Source organism: Urtica dioica, chromosome 9 (assembly GCF_054948205.1).
Source record: "Urtica dioica subsp. dioica isolate 48M chromosome 9, U.dioica_male_clone48M_v1_H2, whole genome shotgun sequence".
Taxonomy (NCBI): Eukaryota; Viridiplantae; Streptophyta; class Magnoliopsida; order Rosales; family Urticaceae; genus Urtica; species Urtica dioica.
Window position 1 is genome coordinate 27465247 of NC_142764.1, and position 13098 is coordinate 27478344.

Below are 13098 nucleotides of genomic sequence, written 5' to 3' on the forward strand. Positions count from 1 at the left end.
TCATGGCTAATTATTTGAAATTTGAGGAACTTTTGCTAATCATAATAAAAATGTATAAAAGTAGTAAAAATTTCATAAGTGACAAAAATTGTAAATTAGTTATGTAATACTGATTAAAATACAGTAAAATACTTGATAAAATATTCTAACAATAGTAAAATACTTTATCAAATATGAAACTACTTGATGCATATAAATTATATTACGTCATGTATAATTTATATGCAACGTAATACTGCTCACAATGTCAAAAAAAAATTAAGAAGAGTATAAAACACGAAAAAATGTGATTTTTATTTTGTAAATACAAATAAATTAAAATATTAACTCGCATGCAATTTCGAAAAATAAGTTAATATAAAAATTCACAAAATTGAACGTGAAAATGGGTTTTTGTCACGTTGTATTGATGTTCAATGGGCTGGAATACTAATTAACAACCCACTAATCTATTTGTATGAAACTAGTTTTTGCTAATCTATTAACTTGCAGGAATTATTTGGTACCAGTTTTCATGATGTTTATTGCCCATTCCTCTGCAAGTGCCATTGTTAATCTGACACCACTGCTTTCAGATGTTTGTATATATTCCCATCGGTGATAGTTTTTAAATAAACATAGACATAGTATTTTGCTGAGTTTTTTTTTTATTTGCTTGAAATAGTACATAATTAAGTAGAAAACAAAAGATGACATGTTTTTTTTTCACTTTCTCGTCTAATTTATTAAATTATGATCTAGAGTGCCCAGCTCTATCAAAGAAAAGGAAACCATGATCATCAGTTACATATCGTAACATGTGATGAAAAAAAAATCACGAATAGAAGAATTTGTACTTTTTGGCTCTTAAACACGGTTCGTGATGCATGTGCACACAAAATTATTTGATGTATATAATTAAGTTAATATTAAAGAAAGTTATAACATTAAAAATAATTAAGAAAATTAAAGCCAATTAAAAGAGGAGATTGATTTTATAACAAAATTATCTCATGAATCATGATAATCGCTGAAAGGCCACGGGAAAAAAAGATATATTTTGCTGGCCTGGCCCTCTGTGGTCCTCCTGTGAAGTAAAATGATGGTTCATCGCAACTTGATGAATTAACTTATAGTTTTTTTAATTCATTTAGGCAATATTCCCATAAAACTATTCATAATATAATATGTTATATATTTATCCATCATGCAAGTCGAAAAATCAGTCCAATAGAGAGACATCTTCCTTGTTTGTATCTGTGTCTCTTAGATCGATTTGGTTTGTCATTATTTGAAGATGGCTTCCACAAAAAAAAAAAAGTAACCGCACTTTTTGTTTTAATTTTGATCCAAACTTTTTGGAGCTTAATGATCAAGTAGGTTAATCATAATTGCAGTCTTGAATGAATCATTGTGTGTCATTTGTTGACTCCTTAATTATTATGATGACTAAAAATACTTAAATATTACGTACCTTTGGAAATATGGTGGATATGGTCTTAGTGACCTTTTTTCGGTTTACTGTTCTTTCAAGTTCAAGAAGAAAAAGAAAAAAAAACAAGAGTATCGAATTATAAACGTTTAGACAGATCAGATCATATATATAATCGGTGATATTTATCTATATAAACTAGATAAAAAGTTATCATTTTAAATTATAACAGGGAGATTATTAAGATCAGGGAGATTATTTATTACGAAAGTATCGGCACATATGGTAGGAATATTTCTATGGAAAATATTATGGGGAGAATTAGGCATAGCTTATTTATTCATCTTAAGTTAATAAAATTTTAACCGAAGTTTCTAAAAATTAAAAAAATAGCATAAACTGTAAGAAGCATGAGAAACTTAGGCATGAATTAAGCTATTTTTTAATATTTGAATAATTAACTTATAATTTTAATTGAAGATAGTTATATATTTAACTAGTTACAACATTTTTTCAATATTATAATATCTATATTGAAAAATGTGTCGAATTTTTAGATTTTGGCTAAAATTTCAACAAAAAAATTCCGGAAAATAGATTTTAATTCATCAAACTTTTCCGAAATATTATAAATTTTTCCGTATCTTCCTGAAATAAATTTTTAGCTGAATTTTTAAGACGAAATTAGTTAAATGATTTTCGATTGCTCGTATCGTAACCATTGAAAAATGATTTTCTAGCTAAACTATACTATTCAAACTTAAGATGAAAAGCATGAATCAATAGATTTTGTGAAAGATAAAAAGTATAATTACTTTTAGAAAAATACCTGTTATGAAATATAGATTAAAAAAAATGTAGTTTTTTCGAACTTGAATTATTTTTCTAATCGATTTCTTTTAAGTAAAATATTTAAAAAAAATAGTTGAGATCACAATTCAACTTCTTTGCATAAATTTCATTATCTTGTAATCTTTACAAGATCGAAATTTAGAAGTCAGTAGTATCACTTGCATTGCATCACAAAAAATAATATATATATATATATATATATATATATATATATATATATATATATATATATTATATCATCTATCATAAACACATGTACGACCGTGCAATGCACGTGATATGTGTGATCCGCTAGCTGATTTTTTTTGCTTTCATGTGGTCAATTTGCAAAGGCAAGGTCACAGAAGGCAGTGATGATCATATGCTTTTTCACAAGGTGGGGTTTGGTATCACTACCTTGCTATCATGCCAATATATTATATGTATCCCAAATATTTTTATATATCCGTTGCATTCATTCATGCTCTTCCCAACTGAAATTGTGGGGTCAATACATATAAACCAACTTTCCCTCCAAAAAAAAAAAAAAAAAAATCAAATGCAAAGTTCATATAAATAATATACCAACATCATGGTCAACCCACTATATCCCTTCTATATATTTGGGTGCATTTGGTCCATCTTTTAATTATACCATGTTACTGGCAAAAATAAGTATGCTTTATTATCTAAATATCTTAGATTTGCGAACATTTTGTGTGGTTTTAAACAGATTATTTCAGGAAAATTCATTAACATATCCTCAAATGATACAAACATATAATTATGTGATTGGAGACACAGTTCGACTCCCGTTACCCGTACCCTTCGATTTAAGATGAAATTTCAGTTAATTTTAATTAAATTTTGACTTTAAATCAATTTGCATTTGAGGTTAACTTTAACCGAAATCCAAATGATAAAATGACTAACCTCAGTTAATCCTTCTTTTTTTCATTTTTAAAATTTAGTATAAAAAATATCCAAAAAAAACTTTGTAAGCCTTTTTCAAATTTTAAAAAAAAAAAAAAAAAAATCACTTTTTAAGCGCTTAACGACCAAAACAGTCAAAAATTCACATTTAAAATATGTGGCCGTGGTTCGTACGAATTCGACACTCTTCTTTTAAAGTGAAGCGCATATATAATATGGATGTTAACACCACGGAATAATCCCTCTCACAATATCATATTGATGACGATATCTGGGATGGCTTCTGCAATATTTGTAGACGATAGAATAAACATTAGACAAATTTACGTGTGGGCTTTCTGAGTTTCTACTATGTACGTAGCTGCTAAGGGACCTGATACCTTCCTTAGCCGTCAAAAATTAAGTCCAATATTCAATGTACAATATTAGAGGACAGAATGAAATAAACATGAGCCAATGAAAGACTTTATCTCAATAATGGGTAATACTTGTTGGAAAAATTAAGACCTAAAGATTATTAAATTTAATTTATAATTTATTCTGTGACAATGTTCTAAGTGAGGTCCACATGTCGAAACATATATGAAATCATATTCTTATTGCTAGTAGGGGGATATGTAAAATCGATTGTATTATTTGTCAATTTTGGAGCTAGTACATAAATTAGAAATTGATGCTCAAATATAATGATAAAAATCACTATGAATTTGTGAAGAAAAATATAAGGGAAAATGTCACCCTAATTTAATCGAAATGCAGCGTTTATTCCTTTAATTTCTATGAACTCGCCCTTAGCATCATTATTATAGATATCAACTTTATACCTTAACTTACATTTAACCATTAAAACCCGCAATGTATATTTAAACAATATCATTGTTAAGTATGTTAGACTCAAACTCGAAATTAATGAACAATGATATGAGTATCTCATGAATTTATGTCTTGCAAAGGACTTTCATCTTTTTCTATCTCTGACGCCTCGTTGGACTCACTCGTCTTTGTTAGGATTCGACACACAAATCCGACCTAAACTCAGAAAAGGAATTCGCAAATAACAAATTAACATACACGGATTTATAGTGGTTCACTTTCAATGCGAAAGTTACGTCCATATTTGTCGCTGCAAATTCTCACTAAAATCCAAATCAGGAGAAAATGTGTTTACAACTTTCTTGCGTTTTTCAAAGAACATCGGCGCATAGGACATTCAGGTTGATTCGCAAATAATCGTCGTAAGGTCTTCAGTCGTCACATCGACGCCGATTAAACTCCACACCTTTAACAATCTCATGTCAGATTCATTTGTTTTCTACTTAGTGCTCGCTGGAGCTCTTAGACTTTGAATATCACATGGAGTATCATGGGAGCTTATCTCAAAGCAATGGACAACGAGAGAAGTATAACACATAATCTTATATGTCGAACTAAACTCATTCATTAGTATCACTTTATATAAACTCTGTTATACGAATAAGAATGAGAAGAGCCCTCTCCACATATATTATTATGTTGTCAGAGTCTAAGGGAGTGCTTATTTCTCCAAGGTTTTATGACACACGATTTGTCCTTAATATAATATAGATATGATTCTCTGAATAAGCAGATCAGAATTTAGGACTAGAAAAAAAAAATATTGTTCCATTGGAATTTAACGTGCTATCTCAAGATGGCGACTCATTGTAATTTCACTAAGTGCCCGTTGGAGCTATCATACTTTATTATCATATGAACTTATGAAGTATGATGGGAGCTGATCTAAAATCAATTAACAATGGGAGAAGTAATATGTGATCTTTTATGTTGCACTAAGCTCGTTCATTTTTTGATGTAATTAAGATTCTTAATAATTGTGGCAGATTTATTCGGTAATTTATTTTGATTTAAACTTCTTCGGACTAAGAACGAGAAAGAGCCCTCTCCATGAATATGGTTCTTTTCATGGGTATGAGTTCTATCTAGAGATAATGGCCAGTATTAATTAGTATGTCATTCAAGCAGTTTCAGTGGTTTCATGGAGTCCGATCAATGAGAGAATCCTGAAAGTCACGAGCTGGATTCGAACCAACATTTCTAGATGAGTTATGGAATCTCCTCCGATTACTTCATCCGCTTGAGGCGGCACGGGGTCATCCACAACTGGAGCACTTGATGAAGAGGCGATGTCGAAACAGTAATAGAAAGGTGCCAAATTCGGATATTAAAAAAACAGATTGGCACCAATGTTTTGATAGAAGTCCCGCTATTTGTTATGGTATCAGAGCTCGGAATCTAGACTTTTTCTCGTCCTGATTCATTCTTCGTCCCTGACTGATGTTCATGGCTCAACGCTCGGCAACATCGTCAATGGAGAATCTAACCTCTGATCCACTCGCGAATCAAGCATTTCCGACACACCTGAATCCTCTCACGCTCAGGCTAGAGAGAGGTAATTACAATCTCTGGCGGTCACAGATACTTCCGGCGGTTCGTGCGCACAGCCTCGACGGAATTCTCCTCGGAACGGCGGTGCGACCTCCACAGTTCGTCAACAATGGCGATTCCTCTGGTGTTATGACTCAAATGCCTAATCCAGATTTCATGCGATGGCTTCGATTTGATCAATTCGTGGTCAGCTGTCTTCTCTCCTCAATTTCAGAATCAATGCTCGGACATTTGACTCACTGTGTTCATGCATCTGAAATTTGGCACACGCTCCAAGAAATCTTCACCACCACATCGAAGGTTCGAGTTCTTCAAATTCGATTCCAATTGCAGTCTCTGAAGAAAGGATCGATGCAAATTGATGAGTATATAGTCAAGATGCGCGGACTTGCAGACTCACTCAACTCTGCAGGTCATGTTATTGGTGATGATGAACTCATTCTCTATATTCTTGGCGGTCTAGGTCAAGAATATGAGTCCGTCATTGTCAATTTGACTTCGCGTCATGACTCGCTCTCACTTCAAGAAGTCCAGTTTATGCTACAATCACATGAACTGCGCATTGAACAACACAACACTTCTCTTGGAGTTGATGTTCAAAACTCAATCTCTGCCAATGTTGCTCATCGTGGTCGTGGTGGAAACTTCAGCAACCGAAGCCGTGGCCGTGGTCGCGGTCGTGGCAATGGCCGTGGAAACAATGGAAATCGACCGATGTGTCAATTATGTGGTCGCGTTGGACACGTTGCTGTGAAGTGTTTCCATCGATTTGACGTCACATACTCTGGCCCTGAGCAATCCAGTGTCAACAACACCAACAACACCACCAATGCTCATGCCGGACCACAGAATCAAGCCTATCTCTCATCCACTCAGGCTGAGGAGATTGAAGATGACTCTCAGACGTTCAACAATGCGCCTACAGCAGATGTGGCCTGGTATGTTGACAGCGGTGCTACAAATCACGTTACTCCAAGCTCATCCAACCTGAACAACAACAAGTCAGACTACAAAGGCAAAGGAAAGCTCATCGTAGGTAATGGTTCTTCACTTAGTATTTCTAAAATTGGTAGTTCCACATGTCAAACTGAAATAATCAATAAGACCTTGGTACTACAAAACATCCTACACGTTCCACAAATTACAAAAAATCTTCTAAGCATCTCTCAGTTTACTAAAGATAATCAGGTGCTCATTGAATTTAATAGTACTTGTTGTCTTGTCAAGGATGAGGAATCAAGGCAAATTCTGTTCAAAGGCGTTCTTAAGAATGGCTTATACCAGCTGGATATTGCTGCTTTCTCTCCTACTTCCTGTCCTGAGTCGTGTCTTGTGTCAACTGATGTACCTGTAGTTAAAAATGTTGTCAATTCTGACTCTCAATCTGCAAGTTGTATGAATACATGTAAATCTACTATCAATCTATGGCATGCTAGATTAGGCCATCCTTGTAATGATGTTTTGCAAACTGTTTTGAAGTCAATAAATGTTTCAAGTTCTCTGAAAAATATTTTGTTCTGTGATGCTTGTCAACTTGGCAAACTACACCAATTTCCTTTTCCCATGTCACCTCACAAAACAACCAAACCTTTTCAACTTGTACATTCTGATATCTGGGGTCCCTCTCCATATCCATCTCTTGACGGCTATAAGTATTACATACATTTTCTTGATGACTTTAGCCGTTTTGTGTGGATTTACCCTCTCACTGTTAAGTCTGAAACCCTCAAAATCTTCACTCACTTCCAATCTCTTATAGAAAGACAGTTTGGTACCAAAATACAAGCCCTACAAACAGACTGGGGTGGTGAGTATAAACCACTACTCCCAATACTTCAAAACCTAGGAATCATTTTCAGACACCCATGTCCACATGTCCACCAACAAAATGGTAAGGCTGAGCGTAAACACTTACACATTGTAGAAACATGACTCTCATTCTTAGCTCATGCTCGACTTCCCTTAACCTTCTGGTGGGATGCTTTTGTCTCAGCAACCTACACAAATCAATAGACTTCCCACACCTGTTCTAAACAACATCTCACCTTTTGAAGTCCTGTATAACAGAAAGCCTAATTACAATTTCATGAAGGTGTTTGGCTGTTCTTGTTTCCCATACCTTAGACCTTACCAACCACACAAATTTCATTTCAGAACCACAAAGTGTCTTTTCCTTGGTTATAGCCCAGCTCACAAAGGTTATAGGTGTCTCAGCTCCACTGGTCGTGTCTTCGTAGTCAAAACAGCAACTTTCAATGAAACAGAATTTCCACACCACATTTTATTCCCAAAAATCTCACCCACAAATGTTACCAAATCTGATCTAGCCAAGTTTTACCCTCCAAGCTATCCTGTTGAGTCACCTACATCAGTCTCAGATCCTTCTTCTAACCCATCCTCACCACTCACACCCAACACATCTTTGTCACAGTCTAACCCAGGTCATCATAATGTGTCATCATCTCTTCATATCCAACCTGTCTCCAGCTCACCTGCACCATCTTCTGCCTCATCTATTGCTCCAATGTCTCAGGCTCTCAATCCTGTTCCTACTCAAAACTCACTCAACCTGGCAATCCCAAACCCTGCTCACTCAGTTCATCCCATGGTAACAAGGTCAAAATCTGGCATATTCAAACCTAAGGTGTACAATGTGGAACTGTCCTTTTTAGACTTGCTTCGTGAGCCATTTACTGTACAGGAAGCTCTATCGGATTCCAGGTGGACTGATGCTATGCAGGTTGAACTAGCGGCTCTCAAGGCAAATGACACATGGGATTTAGTTCCCTATGAAGACCATATGCATATCGTCAACAATAAATGGGTTTACAGGGTTAAAAGGAAAGCTGATGGATCACTGGATCGACTCAAAGCGCGGCTAGTTGCGAAGGGGTTTCAACAAACAGCTGGTGTGGATTACTTTGAAACCTTCAGCCCGGTTGTCAAAGCTCCATCAGTCCGAGTCATCCTCACTCTTGCTATGACCTATGGCTGGGACATTCAACAGGTAGACATCAACAATGCGTTTCTGAATGGAGTACTAAAAGAAACAGTCTACATGCACCAACCTGATGGATTTGAAGACTCAACCAAGCCAACCCATGTCTGCAAGCTCAAACGAGCCTTATATGGCTTAAAACAGGCTCCACGGGCCTGGTATGACAGCCTAAAAGCAGCTTTGTCAACTTGGGGTTTTGTGAATGCTAGTTCAGACAGTTCTCTCTTCTACAAGCGCTCAAATCAGAAAATCCTGATTCTGATCATCTATGTGGATGACATACTCATTGCCGGGGATGACAAGCTTCAGATTCAACAAGTCATCTCGGATCTTGATCAGCAGTTCGCCCTCAAAACTCTAGGCGATGTCAACTACTTCCTGGGGTTTGAGGCTCATCGCACAACAACGTGTTTGTATCTCACTCAGCGCCGCTACACTTTGGAGCTCCTGGTCAAGACCAACATGATCAATGCTAAGCCGAGTCCAACCCCAATGATCCAGTCAGCAAAGCTCTTCGCTTCTGATGGTGTTCCCTTCGACAATCCAACACTGTATCGCAGCACTATCGGCGCACTTCAGTACCTCACGAGCACACGACCTGACATTGCCTTTACCGTCAACAAGCTCAGTCAATTTCTCTCAGCCCCCTCAGTCAGTCACTGGTCAGCGTGCAAACGCCTGCTCCGATACCTACGAGGAACAGTGACTCATGGCCTCACTTTTCGTCCTATCACTCGCTTCAATCTTCAGTGCTTCACCGATGCGGACTGGGCTGGGGACATTGACGACAGACGATCAACAAGTGGCCACTGCATCTACCTAGGGGACAATCTTCTCAACTGGAGCTCTCGTAAACAACAAGTCGTGGCACGCTCAAGCACAGAATCAGAGTATAGAGCTTTAGCCTCGGCGACGACGGATGTTCTTTGGTTCAAATCTCTCTTTCATGAACTTGGTGTGGTTACAGAGCAACCACCAATCCTTTGGTGTGATAACATTGGAGCAAGTCTCTTAGCCTCCAATCCTGTGTTTCATCAACGCACCAAACACATTGAAATTGACATTCATTTTGTCAGAGATCGAGTACTGAACAAAGAAATCGATGTGCGCTTCGTCTGCTCAGAAGAACAAGTGGCTGATGTCTTCACGAAGCCTCTTTCAGTCACCCTGTTTAGTTACTTCCGCGACAAGTTACACATCACTGATGCAGCTGAAGCAACTTCAGCACGAGCACCGGAGTCCAGCTTGAGGGAGGCTATTGGAGTTACTTAGTCATCAGTCACTCATATCCAACCTGGCAATGCATGTGCCAGGTGGATTAAATTATGCAACTAATATTGGTTATATTTCTGTTACATGTAACCGACTTAGATCAAGTGTATATAAGCTCAACGAGCTAACGAGTGCAAAGTAATGAAAGTCAAATTCATTCACACCAAATCTCAATCCAGATCTTGATTCTCCAATTCTGTTAGTTAGTAATCATTCAATCAATCGGTGCACAATTCACTAAGAAATAAATAAATTGACAAGGTCTTAGGAGCTTACTTCGTCAAGGTTGTTATAAATTAGATTTGTCCTTGATATTAAATCGATTTGATTTTTCCTAACAAGCGAATCAAATTTATACATTAAAAGAACGTCGTTGGAATTGAGTTGTACGGGTACAAATTTTCATTTTTTTTAATTGAATGATGAATCATAAAATATATTTAAAATTAATAGCAAAATTATGAACATAGCAGCAATTTGTTTAGGGCTCTTGATGCCAAAAGCATAATTATCCCAAAAAAATGTATGGAGACACAAATCTATTAGATATTCAAAAACTATATAAAAACCACCCAATAAAGCTTGTTCTAGCATGTATTATAACATTAGACACTCCAAGCGTTCGTATATATCTAAAGAGTGCTTATAGAAAGGGGAAAAAAAAAAAAAAAAAAAAAAACAAGCCACAAGTTTCTGAGATAACACTTACGCGTTGAGATTAGTGGCAATTTGACTTTTTATTATTCAATTAAAATTATCATATTGTTACTTGATGTAGACCTAGTCTCCCAATGGTTGATAAGTTAATTAGCAAGCCAAAAATTTGCATGTGCTGATGATGATGTCTCTCTTGTTCTTATGGCTCTTATGTATAGATAGATAGTGAAAAATAGGATTAAAAATATATAAGCAAGAATATGTTCTCTCCACCACAAAGGAAATTGGCCAGCAAGCCCATTAACTCGTCAATCGATAACACCGGGGACCAAACCATTTGTTCACATTATATGTTTGGCCTTCAACCAAAGCAATTTATGCTTTTATACTTTCTTTTGGTTCAACCTTAGGCCCTCTATTTACTCATTTCTCTTCAATCATCTCAAGTGATAAAGGCATATATTTCATGATCATTAGGTCCACTTTTTGCTAGTGCCTTTGAAATTGTACTTATCTCATTCACGATAATAAGGAGATCATTGGGCGATAATTTTGGATAACATATAAAGAATATATTAGTACTCAATTTTGAGATGACTAAAAAATATATGCCACGCACATATCCAAGAGTATTTTATAAATTCCAATCATTTTATTATTCGATTGATATGAATTCCGTTTTTGCACCGTGCTAATATAATAAACATATGGAAGAGAAATGGAATTTCTTATCCCACCAAATGTCATTTTAGTCATTAGTATATATGCTTTTAAGAATTTTTTAAACTTTATGGAACAAAATGAGTTTGACCTTTTGTTAATGGCCGCAAAGATCAATGACCTTTCTCGTAAATACGCCAAAAGAACGTAACAACAACAAAAACAAAAACAAGAAAGAAAAAAAATAATAATAAAAATGAGAACTGGTACTATTCTCATCTAAAATTGTATGGGTGAGGACTAAAGAAAATTGAGAAGTCTTTCTCACTGAAAGAGCCAAACTTGGCCGAGGTGGTCCATTTACTCAATCATTATTATAATATATCAATATATATATATATATATATATATATATGTATGTATGTATATATATATATGTATGTATGTATATATATATATGTATGTATGTATGTATGCATGTCGAAGCTCATTCTATTTATATATAGTGTTTTTGATTTCTTCTTCTTTTTTGCATGTACTGCTCAGCATATACTGTAGAATTTTGATTCCGTGGGGACCAAAATATACGTATGCGACTGTATAACCTCATCACTTCATTTGATCATTGAAATCTGTATATATAAATATATATACCTTGTTGTGATGCAAATAGAACTTTTATTTGTGCCTAAGACTGTATCTATACGTGAAAGCATAAATAACCACACTTCACACGCGTACTATACTAATTAACATGCCGTGAATTAACTGATTCTCATACGTTTATATAACGTATAAAATTCAGAGCAAACCCTAAACCAATTAATGAAACTTCAAGGAATAAAAATATATCAGCTCAATCTGGCAACAAAGAACGTTACGTAACTTTACGTTGTTCAAATGGCATATGAACTAGTAATTAGTATGATATATATATATATATATATATATATATATATATTGGTTAAATTAAATTTCATGATGTATTTATAATTATACGTGATATATATTCCCCAACTAACTACAGCTGCTGAAGTACATGTATAGTGAGGAGACGTGCATAAAGGGTACTAGCTAGATTAAATGCGGTCACCTTCATAAATATGGTTTTGAAAAGAAAAAAAATATTTTGAGGTCTTATTATTAACCCGTATATCTTAGACTCTTACTCATTTTGAAAAGAATTTACCCTCGACTCTTCAATATCTTAGTCAATTTCTTTTTCATCTATAATATAATTAATTTTTTAATGTACACATTTAAGGTTTCTTTAAATCATAAATATGTTGCTAAATACTGCTAGGTATGATACCATAACTAAAGCCTATACAATGTCTCTTTAACTGTATTTGGGATCTGTATCGAGGATAGAATATCTTAATCCGACCTAACCATAAAACAATCCATGAAAAATAAAGAACAAATTAATAACACACAGGTTGATTTATACAAATAACACATAGGTTGAATTATAGTGATTCTCACTCTCATTTCAAGAATTATACATATATATTTTCTCGCTGCATATTTTTCACTATAGTGCATGATGCCGACTTTCATAACACTTTTTTTCTTTAAAAAACATGGGCCTCAGGCCAGAGAAGCTAACCAAGGGGATTTATTTGAAATAAAATTTCAGGAGAGCTAATTTATAAATTTTCAAAGTAAAAAAATGTAAAGTTTTTTTTAAAAAGTGCAAAATAAATTTTTGAGGGGAGACCTACTGTGGCTCCGTCCCTAGCCGCAGCGCTACATAACTTTTAGAAGCCCTTGTTTATATTTAAGATAAATCATATGATTATAGTAATTATGTATTTTTAACAAGAAGAAAGCTTAAATTCTAAAAAATAAATAAATAAAACAGGAGTGATAGATTACGTAAAGACTTTGTAATCTTTACAATAAGAAAACA